Below are 23,637 nucleotides of genomic sequence, written 5' to 3'. Positions count from 1 at the left end.
CATGTCTGGGTCTGTTGTAGACCCATTGATCGAGACTGATCGCTGTGATTAGTCAACAACTCCATTATCATGGAGAAGTGCAAGGTAATGCATTTGGGGAGGGTTAACAAGGCAAGGGAATACACATTAAATGGTAGGACACTGAGAAGTGTAGAGGAACAGAGGGACCTTGGAGTGCATGTCCACAGATCCCTGAAGGTAACAGGACAGGTAGATAAGGTGGTTAAGAAGGCACACGGGATACTTGCCTTTATTAGCTGAGGCACAGAATATAAGAGCAGGGGGGTTATGCTTGAACTGTATAAAACACTAGTTAGGCCGCAGCTAGAATACTGTGTGCAGTTCTGGTCACCACATTGCAGGAAGGATGTGATTGCACTAGCAATGGTGCAGAGGAGTTTTACAAGGATGTTGCCAGGACTGGGGAATTTTAGCTATGAGGAAAGATTGGATAGGCTGGGGTTGTTTCCATTAGAACAGAGGAGGCTGAGGTGTGGTTATTCAGGTGTATAAAATTATGAGGGGCCTTGATAGATGAGATAGGAAGGACCTATTTCCCTTAGCAGAGGGGTCAATAACCAGGGGGCATAGATTTAAAGTAATTGGTAGGAGGATTAGAGGAGATTTGAGGGGAAATTTCTTCACCCAGAGGGTGGTGGGGGTCTGGAACTCACTGCCTGAAAGGGTGGGAGAGGCAGAAACCCTCATCACATTTAAAAAGTTCTTGGATATGTGCTTGAAGTGCTGTAACCTCCAGGGCTACAGACCAAGAGCTGGAAAGTGGGATTAGGCCGGATAGCTCTTTGTCGGCCGGCACGGACACGATGGGCCGAATGGCCTCCTTCTGTGCTGTAAATTTCTATGATTCTATGATCATTGTATCATGGGACTACCAGGATGGGAGAAGGCGAGCTAGATGGGCCTTTGTCTTTTTACTTCGAGCGAGTCGTATGTTCCTATGATTGCCATCCAGGTAAACATGTCGGCCATGCCATGCTAGTCGTGTCCCACAGGCAGCAAGTCAATGAATGGCCAGGGAAACGCTTTTCGGCGATACTTGGTGAAGTAGGAATGTTGGCCAGGACACGCAGAGAACATCCTTTCAATCCCTTCAACAGCATCACGACAACGTTAAGAACCATCTGACCAAATAGACAGGACCTTGGTTTAAGAGCGGAGGTCCTGGAGCGGGCCTTCAGACCCACAACCCACTGACCCAGGGGCTTCCACCTGGGCCAAGTTGTCATCAGCTAAACCAAAATATTTGGCAATGTAATCATGGAGAAATCGGGATCGTCTTTCAACTCAAAATAATCAGGATACCTTTAGTGATCTCTCTCTATAGAAAAAACAACGGGATCAGCCTCCAGTAGAGAAAGGTTTTAGTGGGGAAAATGATCCAAGACACCTTACAGAGGAAGAAAGGGCCATGAAAGAGCTTACAAGATGTCACCGAAGCTTGATTTTCAGAAGGTTTTAAGTGATGGAGAGAAATGTAGGACAGCAGAGGTGTTTAGAGAGAAACTACGGACACTACCCCACCCATTGAAACTCCTCCCACAGCCCATGTAGACGCTCCCCTATCATGGACTCTACCCACCCATTTAATCTCCTCCCACAGCCCATGTACACTCTCCCCTATCATGGACTCTACCCACCCATTGAAACTCCTCCCACAGCCCATGTACACGCTCCCCTATCATGGACTCGACCCACCCATTGAAACTCCTCCCACAGCCCGTGGACACTCTCCCCGATCACGGACTCTACCCACCCATTGAAACTCCTCCCACAGCCCATGTACACTCTCCCCTATCATGGACTCTACCCACCCATTTAATCTCCTCCCACAGCCCGTGTACACTCTCCCCTATCATGGACTCTACCCACCCATTTAATCTCCTCCCACAGCCCATGTACACTCTCCCCTATCATGGACTCTACCCACCCATTTAATCTCCTCCCACAGCCCATGTACACTCTCCCCTATCATGGACTCTCCCTACCCATTGAATCTCCCCCCACAGCCCATGTACACTCTCCCCTATCATGGACTCTACCCACCTATTTAATCTCCTCCCACAGCCCATGTACACTCTCCCCTATCATGGACTCTACCCACCCATTGAATCTCCTCCCACAGCCCATGTACACTCCACCCTAATGTGGACTCTACCCACCCATTTAATCTCCTCCCACAGCACGTGTACACTCTCCCCCATCATGGACTCTACCCACCCATTTAATATCCTCCCACAGCCCATGGACACTCTCCCCTATCATGGACTCTACCCACCAATTTAATCTCCCCCCACAGCCCATGTACACTCTCCCCTATCATGGACTCTACCCACCTGTTTAATCTCCTCCCACAGCCCAGGTACACTCTGCCCTATCATGGACTCTACCCACCCATTTAATCTCCTCCCACAGCCCATGTACACTCTCCCCTATCATGGACTCTACCCACCCATTTAATCCCCTTCCACAGCCCATGTACACTCTACCCTATCATGGACTCTCCCCACCCTTTTAATCCCCTTCCACAGCCCATGTACACTCTCCCCTATCATGGACTCTACCCACCCATTTAATCCCCTTCCACAGCCCATGTACACTCTCCCCTATCATGGACTCTACCCACCCATTTAATCTCCTCCCACAACCCATGTACACTCTCCCCTATCATGGACTCTACCCACCCATTTAATCCCCTTCCACAGCCCATGTACACTCTACCCTATCATGGACTCTCCCCACCCATTTAATCTCCTCCCACAGCCCATGTACACTCTCCCCTATCATGGACTCTACCCACCCATTTAATCTCCTCCCACAGCCCAAGTACACTCTCCCCTATCATGGACTCCACCCACCCATTTAATCTCCTCGCACAGCCCATGTACACTCTACCCTTTCATGGACTCTACCCACCCATTTAATCTCCTCCCACAGCCCATGGACACTCTCCTCTATCATGGACTCTGCCCACCCATTTAATCTCCTCCCACAGCCCATGTACACGCTCCACTATCATGGCCTCTACCCACCCATTTAATCTCCTCCCACAGCCCATGGACACTCTCCTCTATCATGGACTCTACCCACCCATTTAATCTCCTCCCACAGCCCATGTACACTCTACCACATCATGGACTCCACCCACCCATTGAATCTCCTCCCACAGCCCATGTACACTCTCCCCTATCATGGACACTACCCGCCCATTTAATCTCCTCCCACAGCCCATGTACACTCTCCCCTATCATGGACTCTACCCACCCATTTAATCTCCTCCCACAGCCCATGTACACTCTCCCCTATCATGGACCCTACCCACCCATTTAATCTCCTCCCACAGCCCATGTACACTCTCCCCTATCATGGACTCTACCCACCCATTTAATCTCCTCCCACAGCCCATGTACACTCTCCCCTATCATGGACCCTACCCACCCATTTAATCTCCTCCCACAGCCCATGTACACTCTCCCCTATCATGGACTCTCCCTACCCATTTAATCTCCTCCCACAGCCCATGTACACTCTAACCTATCATGGACTCTACCCACCCATTTAATCTCCTCCCACAGCCCATGTACACTCTCCCCTATCACGGACTCTACCCACCCACTGAAACTCCTCCCACAGCCCATGTACACTCTCCCCTATCATGGACTCTACCCACCCATTTAATCTCCTCCCACAGCCCATGTACGCTCTCCCCTATGATGGACTCTACCCACCCATTGAAACTCCTCCCACAGCCCATGTACACTCTCCCCTATCATGGACTCTCCCTACCCATTTAATCTCCTCCCACAGCCCATGTACACTCTACCCTATCATAGACTCTACCCACCCATTGAATCTCCTCCCACAGCCCGTGTACACTCTCCCCTATCATGGACTCTACCCACCCATTTAATCTCCTCCCACAGCCCATGTACACTCTCCCCTATCATGGACTCTACCCACCCATTTAATCTCCTCCCACAGCCCGTGTACACTCTCCCCTATCATGAACTCTACCCACCCATTGAAACTCCTCCCACAGCCCGTGTATACTCTCCCCTATCATGGACTCTACCCACCCATTTAATATCCTCCCACAGCCCGTGGACACTCTCCCCTATCATGGAATCTACCCACCCATTTAATCTCCTCCCACAGCCCATGTACACTCTCCCCTATCATGGACTCTACCCACCTATTTAATCTCCTCCCACAGCCCATGCACACTCTACCCTATCATAGACTCTACCCACCCATTGAATCTCCTCCCACAGCCCGTGTACACTCTCCCCTATCATGGACTCTACCCACCCATTTAATCTCCTCCCACAGCCCATGTACACTCTCCCCTATCATGGCCTCTACCCACCCATTTAATCTCCTCCCACAGCCCATGTACACTCTCCCCTATCATGGACTCTACCCACCCATTGAATCTCCTCCCACAGCCCGTGTATACTCTCCCCTATCATGGACTCTACCCACCCATTTAATCTCCTCCCACAGCCCATGTACACTCTCCCCTATCATGGACTCTACCCACCCATTTAATCTTCTCCCACAGCCCATGTACACTCTCCCCTATCATGGACTCTACCCACCCATTTAATCTCCTCCCACAGTCCATGTACACTCTCTCCTATCATGGACTCTACCCACCCATTTAATCTCCTCCCACAGCCCATGTACACTCTCCCCTATCATGGACTCTACCCACCTATTTAATCTCCTCCCACAGCCCATGTACACTCTCCCCTATCATGGACTGTATCCCACCCATTTAATTCTCTGAGGGAACGTTCTCTAATAATGCATCCCGATCCCGAAATACTATTGACTAAAACTCTGTAATATCCTATTTTCCATCCAACACTATCACAAAGACAGGTATCAGAAAGCTGCCCTTGCTTTTCAGGTCCCTCGGTTGCAATGGATAGGTCGCGCTCACTGCTGGCAATGGTGTCCATGATATGATCCAAGGACTAGTTGCGACCCGCCATCCCTTCACATGTGGCCCTCAGCAAGCTTGCAGCTCCACGTGTCCTGGGCCTCCACTCACGGCCTGTCTAGTCGAGCGGGGAGTTACTGACTGAGCTGAGCTGGGATTCACGGTTACGCCATTTCCTCTTCTCCCTCTCCAGAAAAAAAAGTTAAAAGAGGTAGGGTTTGCAAGATAAGGGAGTGAAGGGTTATGGGGAGCCGTCAGAGAAGTGTCTTTGAGCCCAAGATCAGCCATGATCTTATTGAATGGCGGAGCAGGCTCAAGGGGCCAAGTGGCCTATTCCTGCTCCTAATTCTTATGATCTTATGTTCTTATCCCAGCTTCCATAGAGCAAATGAAAGGCCCCCAGTAAAATAGGAGTAGTCCTACGGAACCAGTGGGTACGGCTTCCAGGCTATAAGATGAAAGTTTACATGGAACTACTTTACGCATAGGAACAGGTTGTTGAGGAAGGCAGATAGTTTGGAAAAACGTAAAGCAGGTTTGAACACGGTGTCAGGCGCGGCTCAGTGGTAGCACTCTCACCTCTGAGTCAGACGGTCGTGGGTCCAGAGACTTGAGCACAAAATCTAGGCTGACACTCCCAGGGCCAGTGCCGAGGGAGTGCTGCACTGTCGGAGGAGACGTTAAACTGAGGTCCCGTCTACAATCTCAGGTGGGTGTAAAAAATCCCACAGCACTGTTTTGACGCAGAGCAGGGGAGTTCTCCCCGGTGCCTTGGCCAAAATTTCTCTCAACCAACATCACTAAAACAGATGATTTGGTCATTATCACATTGTTGTTTGTGGGAGCTTGCTGTGCGCAAATTGGCTGCTGCGTTTCCCACATTACAACAATGACTACACTTCACAAACAACAATGTGATAATGACCAGATCATCTGTTTTTTTTAGTGATGTTGATTGAGGGATAAATATTAGCCCAGGACACCGGGGAGAACTCCCCCTGCTCTTCTTCGAAACAGTGCCAGGGACAGATACAAAAAATATTCAAAAAGGCTAATGGAAGGACTAGAATACAAGGGGTTAGAAGTCATGCTGCAGCTGTACAAAGCCCTGGTTAGAGCACACCTGGAGTACTGTGAGCAGTTCTGGGCACCACACCTTAGGAAGGATATATTGGCCTTGGAGGGAGTGCAGCGTAGGTTTACCAGAATGATACCCGGACTCCAAGGGTTAAGTTACGAGGAGAGGTTACACACATTAGGGTTGTATTCCCTGGAATTTCGAAGGTTAAGGGGTGATCTGATCGAAGTTTTCAAGATAGTAAATGGGACAGATAGGGTAAATAGAGAGAAACTATTTCTGCTGGTTGGGGAGTCTAGGACTAGGGGACATAGCCTAAAAATTAGAGCCAGACCTTTCAGGAGTGAAATTAGGAAACACTTCAACATACAAAGAGTGATAGAAGTTTGGAACTCTGTTCTGCAAACGACAACTGATGCTAGATCAATTGTTAATTTTAAATCTGAGATTGATAGATTTTTGTTAGCGAAGATTCACCAGGCTGATACCTGGGATGGCAGGAATGACATATGAGGAGAGATTGTGTCAATTGGGCTTATACTCACTGGAGTTTAGAAGATTGAGAGGGGATCTCATCGAAACCTATAAAATTCTGTCAGGCCTGGACAGACTAGATGCAGGAAGGATGTTTCCGATGGCCAGGGAGTCCAGAACCAGGGGTCATATTCTAAGGATAAGGGGTAAGCCATTTAGGACTGAAATGAGGAGGAATTTCTTCACCCAGAAAGTGGTGAACCTGTGGAATTCTCTGCCACAGAGGGCGGTGGAGGCCAGTTCATTAAATATATTCAAGAAGGAGTTAGATATATTTCTTAAGGCTAAAGGGATCAAGGGATATGGGGAGAAGGCAGGGACCGGGTACTGAATTTGGATGATCAGCCATGATCTCACTGAATGGCGGAACAGGTTCGAGGGGCTGAATAGCCTCCTCCTGTTCCGATGTTCCTAATTCATTGGCTGCAAAGCGCTTTGGGGTGTTCTGAGGTCATGAAAGGCACTATAGGAATACAAGATCATTCTTTCTTTTAGATATTTGAGAGAGTGTAATCTTGAGCGGTGTTCACTTTGGGAACTGACCAGCTGGATTGCCCATCTGACTTTTGCTCAATTCCTGGATTTTCCATTTCCCAGTGTGCAGAAGTGCGTGGCCTCCAGTTGCTAGCTGGTCACAGCGATGTGACGGAAATTGGGAGCTCGCTGAATGGGAGAATCACGTGTCCATGTCCCACCAATCCTTGGTGAACCTTCAGCAAAGTGCTGGTTCGGTGTTTGGTGTATTAACATAACTTAGTGAATGACGCTTCTGGGCACCGAACCTTAGAAAGGATCTATTGGCCTCGGAAGGAGTGCAGCGCAGATTCACCAGAATGTGACCAGGGCTCCAAGGGATAGATTATGAGGCGAGATTACGCAAACTAGGCTTGTATTCCCTGGAATATAGAAGGTTAAGAGGTGATTTGATTGAGGTTTTTAGGATTTTGAAAGGGCAGATTGAGATAAACATTTTCCGCTGGTGGGGGAGTCTAGGTCAAGGGGGCATAGCCTTAAAATCAGAGCCAGCGCCAATCAGGAGAGAAGTTAGGAAAGACTTTGTCACGCCAAGGGGGGTAGGAGTGTGGAACCCTCTCCCACAAAACGCAGCAGATGCTGGGGCTCAATTAATAATATTAAATCTGAGATCGATAGATTTTTGCTCGACAAGGGTATTAAGGGATGTGGAGCCGAGGCAGGTGAATGGAGTTAGGATACAGATCGGCCACGATCTCATTGATTAGCGGAACAGGTATCGAGGGGCTGAATGGCCTCCTCCTGTTCCTAAGTTCCACGTAACAACAAGCAAAATGAGCGCTTGTTTTTTTTTTTGAGTCAGGCAAGGGTTCAAGGGACGGGAAGTATTTTTACACTGGAGGAATCTGGCACCAGTGTGGGGACAGCTGGTGTCAATAGCTGGAATAGATGGAAGAGGTGGGGGCGGTGTGTCTATTCTAGGAGTGGGCTGGGCAAACCCTGGCATTGACACTGGGCTGTTACTGGAAGAGCGATGGCTTGGCTGCGATAGGGTTGCGTCTTAACATGACCGTAACCCCTGACGAGTGCGCTGCCCACCTTAGGCACTTTACAGCCTCTGGACTCAACACTGAGCTCAACAATTTCAGATCATAACCTCTGCCCTCATTTTTTCAGACAGCAGCTGTTGATGATTCTGCTTTTCCCAGCTACACCTCCTCAGCAACCTCAGTTATCAACGTGAGTCCAGTATATCAACAACAACAACTTGTATTTATATAGCGCCTTTATCGTACAAAAACGTCCCGTGGCGCTTCACAGGAGTATTAGGAAACAGAATTAGACACTGAGACACATAAGGATAAATTAGGGCAGGTGACTAAAAGCTTGGTCAAAGAGGTAGGTTTTAAGGAGCGTCTTAAAGGAGGAAAGAGAGGTGGTGAGGCGGAGAGGTTTAGGGAGGGAATTCCAGAGCTTAGGGCCCAGGCAACAGAAGGCACGGCCACCAATGGTTGAGCGATTATAATCAGGGATGCTCAAGAGGGCAGAATTGGAGGAGCGCAGATATCTCGGGGAGGGTTGTGGGGCTGAAGGAGATTACAGAGATAGGGAGGGGCGAGGCCACGGAGGGATTTGAAAACAAAGATGAGAATTTTGAAATCAAGGCGCCGCTTAATTGGGAGCCAATGTAGGTAGGCGAGCACAGGGGTGATGGGCGAACAGGACTTGGTGCGAGTTAGGACACGGGCTGCCGAGTTTTGGATGACCTCAAGTTTACGTAGGGTGGAATGTGGGAGGCCAGTCAGGAGTGCATTGGAATAGTCAAGTCTGGAGGTAACAAAGGCATGGATGAGGGTTTCAGCAGCGGATGAGCTGAGGCAAGGGCGGAGACGGGCGATGTTATGGAGGTGGAATTAGGCAGTCTTTGTTGTGCTGCGGATATGTGGTCGGAAGCTCACTTCAGGGTCAAATATGACACTGTGGCGTACCGATCACAGAAAGGACACAATCCGCTTTCCGGTCCGTAGACTATAAATCAGGCGTCATGCCTTAAAGAAGGATCACACCTTTAAGAAACTCGATCTGCAACATAGTTAAGCCCAGAGCGGGGGAGGAGCAGTCGAAGCTGTGCACTGATGAAAGGCAGTCGTACTTTGTGTAGTCTCTGACTCCATTTTGTGTTCAGCATGCAGCCTCAACAATTAAACCTTTTCTGTTGAACCTCTCCGAGTTCAGTATTTTTTGCTAGGAGTACGTAGACTCCTACATTGGTGACCCCGACGCTCAGGACGACTCCTAAGCGTAACCATGGCTGACACAAACGCAGTTTCTGTGAAGCTGCCGGAGTTCTGGGAGAACTTGGCCACCGCCTGGTTCCTTCAAGCCGAATCGCAATTCCGACTCCGCAGCATCACCGCCGACGCAACGATGTACGCCTACCTCCTCGCCTCCCTGGGCAGCTCCACAATCACGAAAGTCTGGACAACACTACAAAACCCTCCGGAGGAAGGCAAGTACGCATATCTCAAGGCCGCGCTCATAAAAAAATTCACAGCCTCCCAATTCTTGCACAACTGCCACCTCCTCAACCTCCCGGGCCTCGGTGACTCCACGCCGTCAGACTTGCTCTCACACATGCTTGCTCTGACCGACGAGAAACCGCCCAGCTCCCTCTTCCGCACGCTCTTTATCCGCCAACTACCTCCCAGCATCCGCCCGGCGATCGTGGCGTCCAGCCTCACGGACCTCGAGGCCCTGGCCGACGAAGCCGATAAGCTCCTGTCCGCCAGCTCCAACCACGCCGTCACCCCCGACCTGGCCTCCGCAGCGTCGGCGCGCGCTCCACCCTCTATCGCGCGGCCACACAGCTCGGCCACCAGGCCCCCCAGGCCCCCACGTACCCCAAGCCCTCCGACCCAGGGCTACTGCTACTTCCATACCCGGTTCGCCGCACGGGCACGCCGCTGCAGCCATCCCTGCACGTTTCCAACCGCCCCCACACCGGCCTACACGATGGCCGTGGGGCAAGCAGGTGCGCTGCTGTACGTTACGGACAGCGCCTCCGGGCGCCGTTTCCTATGCGACACGGGCGCGCAGCGCAGCATCATCCCCGCGTCCGCCCTCGAGAGCCAGCGAGGCGGCCGCGGCCCTGCGCTGGCTGCCGCCAACGGCACCGACATCCGGACATACGGCACCCGCACCGTCACCGTCGACCTCGCAGGCCGCCGCTACCACTGGGAGTTTATCACCGCCAAGCTGCTCTCCCCGCTCCTCGGTGCGGATTTCCTGTGCGCCCACGGCCTGTTGGTCGACATGCCTCGGCGCCGCCTCGTGGACATGAACACCATGTCACCTATCCCGGGCGCCATGGCCCCCCCCCCAACCCGCCGAAATGGCGTGGCAGTGCCGCGCCCGCTCAACGGACGACTACTCAGCACTCCTGGCTGAGTTCCCAGCCCTCACCAACCTGACCTTCTCCGCGAAGGTTGCTAAGCACGGGGTAGAACACTTCATCCCCACCACAGGCCCACCGGTGTATGCCCACGCCCACAGGCTGGACCCGGCCAAGCTGGAGATCACGCGGGCCGAGTTCGCCACAATGGAACAGCCCAGCATCATCCGCCGCTCCAACAGCCCCTGGGCCTCCCCACACCACATCGTCACCAAACCCGACGGGGGATGGCACCCCTGCGGGGACTACCGGCGCCTAAACAACGCCACCACGCCGGATCGGTACCCCATACTGCACATTCAAGACTTCTCGGCTAGACTGGCCGGCCGCTCAGTCTTCGCCAAAGTCGACCTGGTGCGCGGTTACCATCAGGTGCCAGTCCACCCCACGGACGTTCCCAAGACGGCCATAATCACCCCTTTTGGGCTATTCGAGTTCCTCCGAATGCCCTTCGGCCTCAAAAACGCGGCCCAGGCCTTCCAGCGGCTCATGGACTCGGTCCTCCGGGACCTGAAGTTCCTCTTTGTCCACCTGGATGACATCCTGGTAGCTAGTTCCTCCAAGCAGGAACACATCGAGCACCTCCGCACCCTGTTCCAGTGGCTCAGTGAGCACGGGCTCATCATCAGCCCAGCCAAGTGCCAATTCGGCCTCAGCAGGATCGAATTCCTCGGCCACCACATCACGCAGGACGGAGCCATTCCCCTGCCCGCCAAGGTGCAAGCCGTCCAGCAGTTCCCCCGGCCTACCACCATCAAAGGCCTCCAGGAGTTCTTGGGGATGATCAACTTTTACAACCGCTTCATTCCCGGAGCAGCCTCCCTCATGCGGCCCCTATACGAAGCCCTCCGGGGTAAGAAAGACAGAATGGCGATCGAGTGGTCGGCGGACATGTTGACCGCTTTCGACTCGACCAAAAAGGCGCTCGCCGACGCCACCATGCTCGCTCACCCACAGCCCAACGCCAGGGTGGCCCTCACCACGGATGCCTCCGGCCACGCGGTCGGCGCCGTGTACGAACAGTGGGTCGACGGGGCCTGGCAACCGCTGGCCTTTTTCAGCCGCCAACTGCGCCCCCCGGAGGCCACATACAGCGCCTTTGACCGTGAGCTCCTCGCACTGTACCTGGCAGTCCACCATTTTAGATTTCTTCTGGAGGGCCGCCCCTTCACTGCGTTTGTCGACCACAAACCCCTGACATTCGCGATGGCGAAATCTGCGGACCCGTGGTCAGCCAGGCAACAACGCCAGCTCACCGCGGTGTCTGAATTCACCACGGACAGCCGGCACGTCTCCGGTCGAGACAACGTGGTGGCCGCCTGCCTATCCCGCCCCGCCATCCACGGCGCCCACCATGGCAGTGGACTATGCTCAACTGGCAGCGGAGCAACGCACCGACCCCGATCTGCTCTCCGCGCCCACAACCCTCCCAGGGCTGCGACTGACCAACGTCGCCTGTGGCCCGTCCGCCATCACAGTCAAATGCGACACCTCCTTGGCGCAACCCTGCCCCATAGTCCCGGCGTCCTGGCGAAAACGGGTGTTCGACATCGTCCGCGGCCTCTCACACGCCGGCACCCACGCGTCCATTAGACTGGTGGCCAACCGATTTGTCTGGCGCGGCCTGCGCAAAGATGTGCGCGTCTGGGCCAGATCCTGCATAGCTTGCCAGCGTGCCAAAATCTACCAGCACGTCAAAGCCCCACTCGAGGAGTTCACCATGCCAGAAAGAAGGTTTGACCACGTCCACATCGACCTCGTCGGCCCCCTGCCGCCATCACAAGGTCACACGCACCTCCTGACAATCGTGGACCGTACCACCCGCTGGCCCGAGGCCATTCCACTGACGTCCACCACCACCGCCGACTTCGCGAGGGCGTTCATCGGTACCTGGGTCACTCGGTTCGGCGTCCCCTCCGACATGACGTCGGATAGAGGCCCGCAGTTCACCTCTGATCTGTGGGCCACCATCGCCCGAAACCTCGGGGTGGCCGTTCACCGCACCACGGCTTACCACCCCCAAGCCAACGGACTGTGCGAGCGATTCCACAGGTCCATGAAGGCGTCCCTCCGCGCCAGCCTCGAGGACGAGGCTTGGATCGACCGCCTCCCGTGGGTGCTACTCGGCCTACGCTCTGCGGTCAAGGAAGACCTGCAAGCCTCGGCGGCGGAACTCGTGTACGGTCAGCCGCTGCGCGTACCCGGAGAGTTCCTGCCCACCGCCACGACCCCCTGGTCGGCTGACCAGCAACGCCGCGCTTTCGCCAACCGAGCACAACAGTTCGCTCCGGTACCCACCGGCCGGCACGGCGAACCAGCAACCCACGTACCACCTAGCCTGCACATGGCCAAATTTGTTTTTGTGCGCCATGACGCCCACCGAGGACCTCTACGGCCCCCATACGACGGACCCTACAAGGTACTCCAGACGGGGAACAAGTTCTTCCTCCTCGAAGTCGGCGGCAGAACTGACAAGGTGTCAGTCGACCGGCTCAAGCTGGCGCACCTAGAGCCCGACGAACCCGTTCAAGTGGGCCAACCCCCACCGCGGGGCAGACCGCCTAAGAGCCCAACGCGTCCGACCGCCCCGCTCCCAACACCAACCGCCAAGAGCCGTTCCGGCCGTGCCATCAAGCCGCCACGCCGGTTCGTACACTCCCTACTAGCGGATTCTGGGGGGAGCTGTGTGGCGTACCGATCACAGAAAGGACACAATCCGCTTTCCGGTCCGTAGACTATAAATCAGGCGTCATGCCTTTAAGAAGGATCACACCTTTAAGAAACTCGATCTGCAACATAGTTAAGCCCAGAGCGGGGGAGGAGCAGTCGAAGCTGTGCACTGATGAAAGGCAGTCGTACTTTGTGTAGTCTCTGACTCTATTTTGTGTTCAGCATGCAGCCTCAACAATTAAACCTTTTCTGTTGAACCTCTCCGAGTTCAGTATTTTTTTGCCAGGAGTACGTAGACTCCTACAACACCAAGATTGTGAATCATTTAGGATCATCCCAGACAGCCAGGCTTTACTTGAATAGAACTACTGGTAACACAATGAGCCTCAGCTTCAACCCCCATGTCTGCCCCATCACCGAAACCAGCCTTTTCTACCAGAGTAACGTGGCCTGATTCTCTGCTAGCTTGACTCAATCACCAGCCAGAGAATAAATCACTGGTTATGCCCGAGCTGCAGTATTGTGTCCAATTCTGGGCACCGCACTTTAGGAAGGCTGTCAAGGCCTTGGAGAGGGCGCGGAGGAGATTTACCAGAATGCTACCTGGGATGTGGGACTTCAGTTATGCGGAGAGACTGGAGAAGCTGGGACTGTTCTCCTGAGAGCAGAGAAGGGTGAGGGGAGATTTAATACAGGTGTTCACAATTATGAAGGGTTTTGATCGAGTAAGTAAGGAAAGACTGTTTTCACCGGCATGAAGGTCTGTAACCAGAGGACACAGATTCAAGATAATTGACAAAAGAACCAGAGGGGAGTTGAGGAGAATTTTTTTTACACAGCGAGTTGTTGTGATCTGGAACGCGCTGCCTGAAAGGGCGGTGGAAGCAGATTCAATAGTGACTTTCAAAAGGGAATTAGATAAATAATTCAAAGAGCCGGCACAGGCACGATGGGCCGAATGGCTTCCTTCTGTACTGTAACTATGATATCAATGTAATGTGGCCTGATTGTGGGTTAGCTTGACTCAGTCGTGGCCAGGATGTTGTGGGTAAAAGTCCCAGTGCAGGGCGTGTGAACCCAATAAACTAGGCAATAAACAATAAACCCTCCGTGATCTCTGCGCTCCTCCAACTCTGGCCTCTTGCGCATCCCCCGATTTGAATCGCTCCACCATTGGCGGCTATGTCTTCAGCTGCCTGGGCCCTAAGCTCTGGTATTCACTCACTAAACCTCTCCGCCTCTCTACCTCTCTCTCCAATTTCAAGACGATCCTTCTTTGACAAGCTTTTGGTCACCTGCCCAAATATCTCCATCTGTGGCTCGAAATTTTGTTCAATAACGATCCTGTGAAGCGCCCTGGGACATCTTACTATGTTAAAGGCGCTGTATATAAACATAGAAGATAGGAGCAGGAGTAGGCCATTCGGCCCCTCGAGCCTGCTCCGCCATTCAATGAGATCATGGCTGATCATCCAAATTCAGTACCCTGTCCCTGCTTTCTCCCGATACCCCTTGATCCCTTTAGCCTTAAGAAATATATCTAACTCCTTCTTGAATGTATTTAATGAATTGGCCTCTACTGCCTTCTGTGGTAGAGAATTCCACAGGTTCACCACTCTCTGGGTGAAGAAATTCCTCCTCATCTCTGTCCTAAATGGCTTACCCCTTATCCTTAGACTGTGACCCCTGGTTCTGGACTCCCCCGCCATCGGGAACATCCTTCCTGCATCTAGTCTGTTCAGTCCTGTTAGAATTTTATAAGTTTCAATGAGATCCCCTCTCATTCTTCTAAACTCCAGCGAGTATAAGCCCAATCGACCCAATCTCTCCTTATACGTCATTCCTGCCATCCCAGGTATCAGTTAGGTGAATCTTCGCTGCACTCCCTCCATGGCAAGAACATCCTTCCTCAGATAAGGCGACCAAAACTGCACACAATACTCAAGGTGAGGTCTCACCAAGGCCCTGTACAACTGCAGCAAGACATCCTTGCTCCTGTACTCGAACCCTCTCGCTACGAAGGCCAACATACCATTTCCCTTCTTAACCGCCTGCTGCAGCTGCATGCTTACCTTCAGCGCCTGGTGCACAAGGACACCCAGGTCTCATTGCACTTCCCCTTCTCCCAATCTATTGCTGTTCAGATAATAATCTGCCTTCCTGTTTTTGCCACCAAAGTGGATAACCTCGCATTTATCCACATTATACTAGATCTGCCCAATCACCCAACCTGTCCAAATCATACTGGAGTTTCTCGGCATTCTCCTCACAGCACACACGCCCACCCAGCTTTGTGTCATCTGCAAACTTGGAGATATTACATCTGGTTCCCTTGTCTAGATCATTAATATTTATTGTGAATAGCTGGGGCCCAAGGGCCGATCCCTGCGGTACCCCACTAGTCACTGCCTGCCACTCGGAAAAAGACCTGTTTATTCCAACTCTTTGCTTCCTGTCTGCCAACCAGTTCTCTATCCAAGACAGTACCTTACCCCCAGTATAAATGGAAGTTGTTGTTGTAGGCTGACTCTCTAGTGCAGTGCGGCTTTGTTGAAGGTGACGTCCTAGGGATAATCCCGGGCCCGTGTTCCGGTTGTTCAAAAGGTATTAAAGACCCTGTCGTGTGCTAGTTTAGCTGAGTGGTAGGGCTCTCGCCTGCATCAGGCCTGGTCATTTGTCTTATTGCTGTTTGTGGGAGCTTGCTGTGCGCAAATTGACTGTCGCGTTTGCTACATTACAACAGTGACTACACTTCAAAAGGAATTAATTGGCTGTAAAGCGCTTTGGGACGTCCTGAGGTCGTGAAAGGCGCTATATAAATGTTTTAAATATTCCTACTTGAAGACAAGCATTCCAGAGAGGGAGAAAGAGAGAAAGAGAGAAAAAGAGAGATAAAGAGAGAGAGAAAGAGAGAGAGAGAAAGGAGAGTGAGAAAGAAAGCGAGAGAAACAGAAGTACTTACATTTCTCCAGCGCCTTTCACAACCTCAGGACGTCCCAAAGCACTTTACAGCCAATGAAGTACGTTTTGAAGTGTGGTCACTGCTGTAATGTGGGAAACGCGGCAGCCAATTTGCGCACAGCAAGCTCCCATAAACAGCAATGCGATACTGACCGGATAATCTGTTTTAGTGATGTTGGTTGAGGGATAAATATTGACCCAGGACACCGGGGAGAACTCCCCCTGCTCTTCGAAATATTGCCATGGGATCTTTTACATCCACCTGAGAGAGCAGACGGGGCCTCGGTTTAACATCGGTGCCTCCGACAGTGCAGCACTCCCTCAGCACTACACTGGGAGTGTCAGCCCTAGATTTTGTGTTGAAGTCTCTGGAGTGGGACTTGAACCCACCACCTCCTGACTCAGAGAGCGAGAGTGCTGCCCACTGAGCCACGACTGACACTCACACAAGACGCTGGCTGGAGTTTTGGCCAACAACAGTTAGTCTCTATCTTTAACTACTTGATCAGCCAGTTCTGATCCTTTGTACCAACCCACTGGGCTACCCTCAAACTCTGCATTTTTAAACATTCTGACAGGCAGAGAACACCTTAGCTTAAATTCAGCCCTAATATTCTGAGCTATGGAAAGAAAGCAAATAGGATTAGAGACTAATACAGATTCAAATACAGGGCAATGTATTTAAAGACAAGCGGAAGTGTTTGTGATGGCGGATCAAGAACGAGGGGACTTAATCTTAAAATTAGAGCTAGATCACTCAGGGGTGATGTCAGGAAGCACTTCTTCACACAAAGGGTAGTGGAAATCTGGAACTCTCTGCCCCAAAAGACTGTGGATTCTGGGGGTCAATCGGAGCTTTTAAGGCTGAGATCGGGAGATTTTTGTTGGGTAAGGGGATCGAGGGATATGGAGCAAAGGCGGGTAAATGGAGTTGAGATACAGATCAGCCATGAGCTGATTGAATGGCGGAGGGGCTGAATGGCCTCCTCCTGTTTCTACGCTCCTATATACACAAAGTAATGCTTCACCAATGTGTTCATCTCCTGCCTATTTGCTACATAATTTCAAAGAATCAAATGAAATTTAAAATCACATTTATGAATAAAGCATGGACTCTTTAGGTTTGTACATGTTAAATAAATCTTGTTCAGAATGTGGTATTCACAACAAGCCAACAGCAATCCACTCGGTGCTTTGGCCCACAGCGACAGATTAACCAGATGTCAAGGTTAAACACTGCGGCAGAAGGAGCTGGTGCAGTGGGACAGTCTGTCAAGTGTCGAGATTGAGAGAGTTCTGAAGAGGCGGAGGCAGCAGTCGATAGGGAAGGGACAGACAGAGGTGACAGAGAGGAGACAGAGAGAGAGAGCGAGAGAGAGAGAGCGAGAGAGAGAGCGAGACAGAGAGAGCGAGACAGAGAGAGCGAGACAGAGAGAGCGAGACAGAGAGAGAGAGCGAGAGAGAGCGAGAGAGAGCGAGGAGACAGAGAGAGAGAGCGAGAGAGAGAGAGAGAGAGCGAGAGAGAAAGAGAGCGAGAGAGAGAGCGAGAGAGAGAGCGAGAGAGAGCGAGCGAGACAGAGCGAGGAGACAGAGAGAGCGAGAGAGAGGAAGAGAGAGAGGAGACACAGGAGACACAGAGAGAGGAAGAGAGAGACAGAGAGAGAGGAAGAGAGAGAAAGAGAGAGACACACAAAGAGAGAGAGAGACAGAGACAAATGCATGCAGAGCCGAACTAGGCAGATACCCACTGATAATAAACATCCAAAAACGAGCACTAAACTTCCTAAATCACCTCAAATCTAGCTCCCCAGACACCCTTCATTTCAAAGCCTTTCAGACCCAAGAGCTAAACCCAGAAAAGAGTCCCCTGAGTCAGCTGCTACTGAAACTAAGTACTCAGCCGGACCCTGACCAGCCCCAGACCAACACAGCCGTCCAAACACCAATCCGAGTGAACCAAATCATTAAAAAATGCAAAGAAACCTACCTGGAACATTGGAACAAAATAACCGAAAGCCAAAGCAGATTAGAATGTTACCGGGCCCTAAAAAGAGAATATAAACTGGCAGACTACCTCACGACCATCAGAGACACAAAACAGAGACAGACCCTCACCAGGTACAGACTAAGCGACCACCAACTGGAAATTGAAAAAGGCAGATACAAGAAATCCTGGCAGCCTAGAGAGAATAGAATATGCGATCAATGTCTGGCTGGCGAGGTTGAAACAGAAATGCATTTCCTCCTAAAATGCGAAAAATTCAACACATCAAGAAACATATTATTCAACAAGCTAAGCCAAACAACCCCAGATTTCAAGGAATTGGATGATCTGTCAAAATTGAGATTAGTCCTAGGAGAAGGAGACAGACCATACCTTGGGGCTAAATATGTAACAACATGTCACAACCTGAGGACTGTTTAAAAGTAAGACTGTTTAAAATTAATATTGAACGTACCAAATGAAGTAGAAAGACTGTTTAAAATTAATATTGTTTAAAAGTAATATTGTATATACCCAACAAATGTCAAATCGATTGACACCTACAGAATGTTGGAAAACTGTACCTTTTTGCTATGTAAGCTTTGGCAATATGGTTCTCTGTAAACTTTCATGCCAATAAAGCATTTGAACTGAACTGAACTGAACTGAGAGAGAGGAGACAGAGAGACACAGAGAGAGAGACACACAGAGAGACAGAGAGACAGAGACACACAGAAAGAGACAGAGAGAGAGAGGAGACAGAGAGACACAGAGAGAGAGAGAGACAGAGAGAGAGAGGAGACAGAGAGACACAGAGAGAGACACACAGAAAGAGACAGAGAGACAGAGAGAGAGAGGAGACAGAGAGACAGAGAGACAGAGAGAGAGAGAGACAGAGAGAGAGAGAGACAGAGAGAGAGAGGAGACAGAGAGACAGAGAGACACACAGAGAGAGAGAGAGAGACACACAGAGAGACAGAGAGACAGAGACACACAGAGAGAGACAGCGAGACAGAGAGTGAGAGACAGAGAGAGAGAGAGAGAGAAAGACAGAGACAGGGAGAGACAGAGAGAGGTGAGAGAGGGAGACAGAGAAAGGGATACAGACAGACAGAGAGAGACAGAGAGACGGAGACACAGAGAGAGAGAAAGAGGAACAGAGAGACACAGAGAGGGAGGAACCAAAATAGAAAGAGATTGAGACAGATGTAGAGAAAGAGAGAGATAGTGACAGGGAGAAAGATACAGATTAACAGAAATGGGGGATATAAAAAGGCATAAAGACAAACAGAGAAACATGCAGAGAGTGATTGAAAGAGGCAAAGATAGACAGATAGACATAGAGCAGGACTGAGACACAGAGAGTGAAACACACAGGCAAGGCCAGGGAGAGGGAGCTCTACTTCTAAAGCAAAGAGTCAGCTTGTGTGTGCATCAAATGTTTTGAAATGTGTTTCTAACTGAGGAAGAGGCAATCGAGTCCTGGTGTTGGAGCCTCTTTAATAAAGCCTGGGTCAGAATCCCAGCTTGACTTGCGGTTTTATGGCTCTGGTACATTACATCAGCACTGTGACCGACAGACCCAGCGCTGGTGGCGGTGCTGTTTGTAGTATTCCCTGGAGTCTGCAGGAGTTGAAGATTATTCTCTAGGACACTGCTACAAACCAACCTACGACGAGCACCCGTTTGAAACATAGAAACATAGAAGATAGGAGCAGCAGTCGGCCATTCGGCCCCTCGAGCCTGCTCTGCCATTTAATGAGATCATGGCTGATCATCCAAATTCAGTACCCTGTCCCTGCCTTCTCCCCATACCCCTTGATCCCTTTAGCCTTAAGAAATATATCTAACTCCTTCTTGAATATATTTAATAAGTTGGCCTCAACTGCCTTCTGTGGTAGAGAATTCCACAGGTTCACCACTCTCTGGGTGAAGAAATTCCTCCTCATCTCAGTCCTAAATGGCTTACCCCTTATCCTTAGACTGTGACCCCTGGTTCTGGACTCCCCCGACCATCGGGAACATCCTTCCTGCATCTAGTCTGTCTAGTCCTGTTAGGATTTTATAAGTTTCAATGAGATTCCCTCTCATTCTTCTAAACTCTAGCGAATATAATCCTAATCGACCCAATCTCTCTTCATACGTCATTCCTGCCATCCCAGGTATCAGTCTGGTGAATCTTCGCTGCACTCTCTCCATGACAAGAACATCCTTCCTCAGATAAGACGACCAAAACTGCACACAATACTCAAGGTGTGGTCTCACCAAGGCCCTGTACAACTGCAGCAAGACATCCTTGTTCCTGTACTCGAACCCTTTCACTATGAAGGCCAACATACCATTTGCCTTCTTAACCGCCTGCTGCACTTGCATGCTTACCTTCAGCGCCTGGTGCACAAGGAAACCCAGGTCTCGTTGCACTTCCCCTTCTCCCAATCTATTGCCGTTCAGATAATAATCTGTCTTCCTGTTTTTGCCACCAAAGTGGATAACCTCGCATTTATCCACATTATACTGCATCTGCCATGCATCTGCCCAATCACCCAACCTGTCCAAATCATCCTGGAGTTTCTCGGCATCCTCCTCACAGCACACACGCCCACCCAGCTTTGTGTCGTCTGCAAACTTGGAGATATTACATCTAGTTCCCTCGTCTAGAACATTAATATATATTGTGAATAACTGGGGTCCTAGCACCGATCCCTGCGGTACCCCACTAGTCACTGCCTGCCACTCGGAAAAAGACCCATTTATTCGAACTCTTTGCTTCCTGTCTGCCAACCAGTTTTCTATCCAAGTCAGTACCTTACTCCCAATCCCATGTGCTTTAACTTTGCACGCTAATCTCTTATGCAAGACCTTATCGAAAGCCTTCTGAAAGTCCAAATACACCACATCCACTGGTTCTCCCTTATCTATTCTACCAGTTACATCCTCAAAAAATTCCAGTAGATTAGTCAAGCATGATTTACCTTTTGTAAATCGGTGTTGACTTTGTCCGATCCTGTCACTGTTTTCCAAGTGCTCTGCTATTACATCTTTTATAATGGACTCTAGCATTTTCCCCACTACCAATGTCAGGCTTACCGGTCTATAATTCCCTGTTTTCTCTCTACCACCTTTTTTAAATAGTGGGGTTACATTAGTACCCTCCAATCCATGGGAACTATTCCAGAGACTACAGAATTGTGGAAGATGACCAGCAAAGTATCTACTATTTCTAGGGCCACTTCCTTAAGTACCCTAGGATGTAGATTATCAGGCCCTGGGGATTTATCAGCCTTCAATCCCATCAATTTCCCTAACACCATTTCCCTACAAATACTGATTTTATTCAATTCCTCCCTCTCATTAGACCCTATGTTCCCCGACATCTCTGGAAGGTTATTTGTGTCCTCCTTTGTGAAGACAGAACTAAAGTATGTATTTAATTGGTCTGCCATTTCTTTGTTCCCCATTATAAATTCCCCTGATTCTGACTGCAAAAGACCTATGCTTGACTTCACCAATCTTTTTCTCTTCACATATCTATAGAAGCTTTTACAGTCAGTTTTTTATGTTCCGTGCAAGCTTACTCTCATATTCTATTTTCCCCTTCTTAATTAATCCCCTTGTCCTCCTTTGCTGAATCCTAAACTGCTCCCAATCCTCAGGTTTGCTGCTTTTTCTGGCCAATTTATCTGTCCTCTCCTTGGATCTTATGCTATCCCTAATTTCCCTTGTTAGCCACGGTTGAGTCACCTTTTTTGTTTTATTTTTATGCCAAACAGGGATGAACAAATTCTGTAGTTCATCCATGCGATCTTTAAATGTTTGCCATTGCCTATCCACCGTCAGCCCTTTGAGTAACATTCCCCAATCCATCCTAACCAACTCGCGCCTCATGCCATCGTAGTTTCCTTTATTTAAATTCAGGACCCTAGTCTCTGAGTCAACTACTTCACGCTCCATCTTAATGAAGAATTCTATCATATTATGATCACTCCTCCCCAAGGGGCCTCGCACAACAACATTGCTAATCAATCCTTTCTCATTACATAATACCCAGTCTAAGATGGCCTGATCTCTGGTTGGTTCCTCGACATATTGGTCCAGGAAACCATCCCGTATACACACTAGGAATTCCTCCTCCACAGTATATATCTATCTATCTATCTATATATATATAAAGTGGTTCTTCTGTCTGTCATTCCGTCTGTCTGTATTGAATAAACTCGAAAGTTATACAGCGTACCTACACGTGTGTTACATCGAAAGAAAGCTTACGATTCCAGAACCGTCATAAGCGTATTTACTTTTCGGTCACACGAAAATTGTTCGCGCCTTATGCAAAAAACCTTCAAAATTAAACTCATTATCTGCTACTTAGCATTGATTGACTGACGTCAAGGTTCGACCAATCCTGTGCCGTCACAGTACAGTACAGTCCCCTGATGGTTGGCCAATCGGTGTGTGTGTGTGGGCGGGACTAATCATTTTCATCTCAGGGATCTGGCAGCCATTGTTTCACTGCCATTACTTCAGCTTCCAGCTCAAACTACTTTGATCATCCAGCTTTGAAAAAGTTAGTATCTCTTTTAAAAATAACATAACATTTACCAAAAACATTTTATAAGTACTTTCACTTTCATCTTTCAAGGTATTAAAAGGTAGAAATGTTGCCCGGCAGCAGATTGAGAGAGGGACACAGACAGGGCCCAAAAGCCTGGGACTCGATTTAAAATGTTGCCCGGCAGCAGATTCACAGAGGGACACAGAGAGGCCCCAAAGCCTGGCACTCGATTTAAACCACCCGGCCCAAAACAGCCCTGGCAACGCCGGGCTCCCCCCAGCTAGTGTTTCAATAAGATCACCTCTCATTCTTCTAAACTCCAATGAGTATAGACCCAACCTGCTCAACCTTTCCTCCTAAGACAGCCATTCCATCCCAATAATCAACCTAGTGAACCTTCTCTGAACTGCCTCCAATGCAAGTTTATCCCTCCTTAAATAAGATAGAGAGAAACTATTTCCTCTGGTGGGGGGAGTCCAGAACAAGGGGGCATAACCTTAAAATTAGAGCCAGGCCGTTCAGGGGTGATGTCAAGAAGCACTTCTTCACACAAAGGGTGGTGGAAATCTGGAACCCTCTCCCCAAAAAGGCTATGGATGCTGCGGGTCAATTGGAGCTTTCAAGTCTGTGATCAATAGATTTTTGTTGGGTAAGGGGATCGAGGGATATGGAGCAAGGGCGGGTAAATGGAGTTGAGATACAAATCAGCTATGATCTCATTGAATGGCAGAACAGGCTCGAGGGGCTGAATGGCCTCCTCCTGTTCCTATTCAAATCTGTCCATCAACTAAACAAAAGCGAAGGAAGGTCCTAGATTCAGAGCATCATATTCTCGAGAAATTCTAAAACACTTTCCATAAACACACTGCAGCTGTCTGGCTTCATCACTGCTGCTGGGAAACCCTTCATCATCTCCAGTCCAAGGTAGGGCCTCCCCCCTTCCGCCAACTCCCCCTCCCCCTCCCGCCAC

At 50.1% G+C, this 23,637-nt stretch overlaps 1 protein-coding gene across 3 annotated transcripts in view; it reads right to left on the bottom strand.

The window, feature by feature from the left end:
- Window positions 1–23,637, bottom strand: part of anxa6 (annexin A6) — a 196,547-nt gene that overhangs the window by 116,323 nt on the left and 56,587 nt on the right. The window lies entirely within an intron of this gene.

This window comes from Somniosus microcephalus, chromosome 8 (assembly GCF_052327205.1).
Source record: "Somniosus microcephalus isolate GS21.2 chromosome 8, FLI_Smic_1.0, whole genome shotgun sequence".
Lineage (NCBI taxonomy): Eukaryota > Metazoa > Chordata > Chondrichthyes > Squaliformes > Somniosidae > Somniosus > Somniosus microcephalus.
The sequence above is the reverse complement of the archived record's forward strand: the minus strand, read 5'-3'. Positions and strand labels throughout refer to the sequence as shown.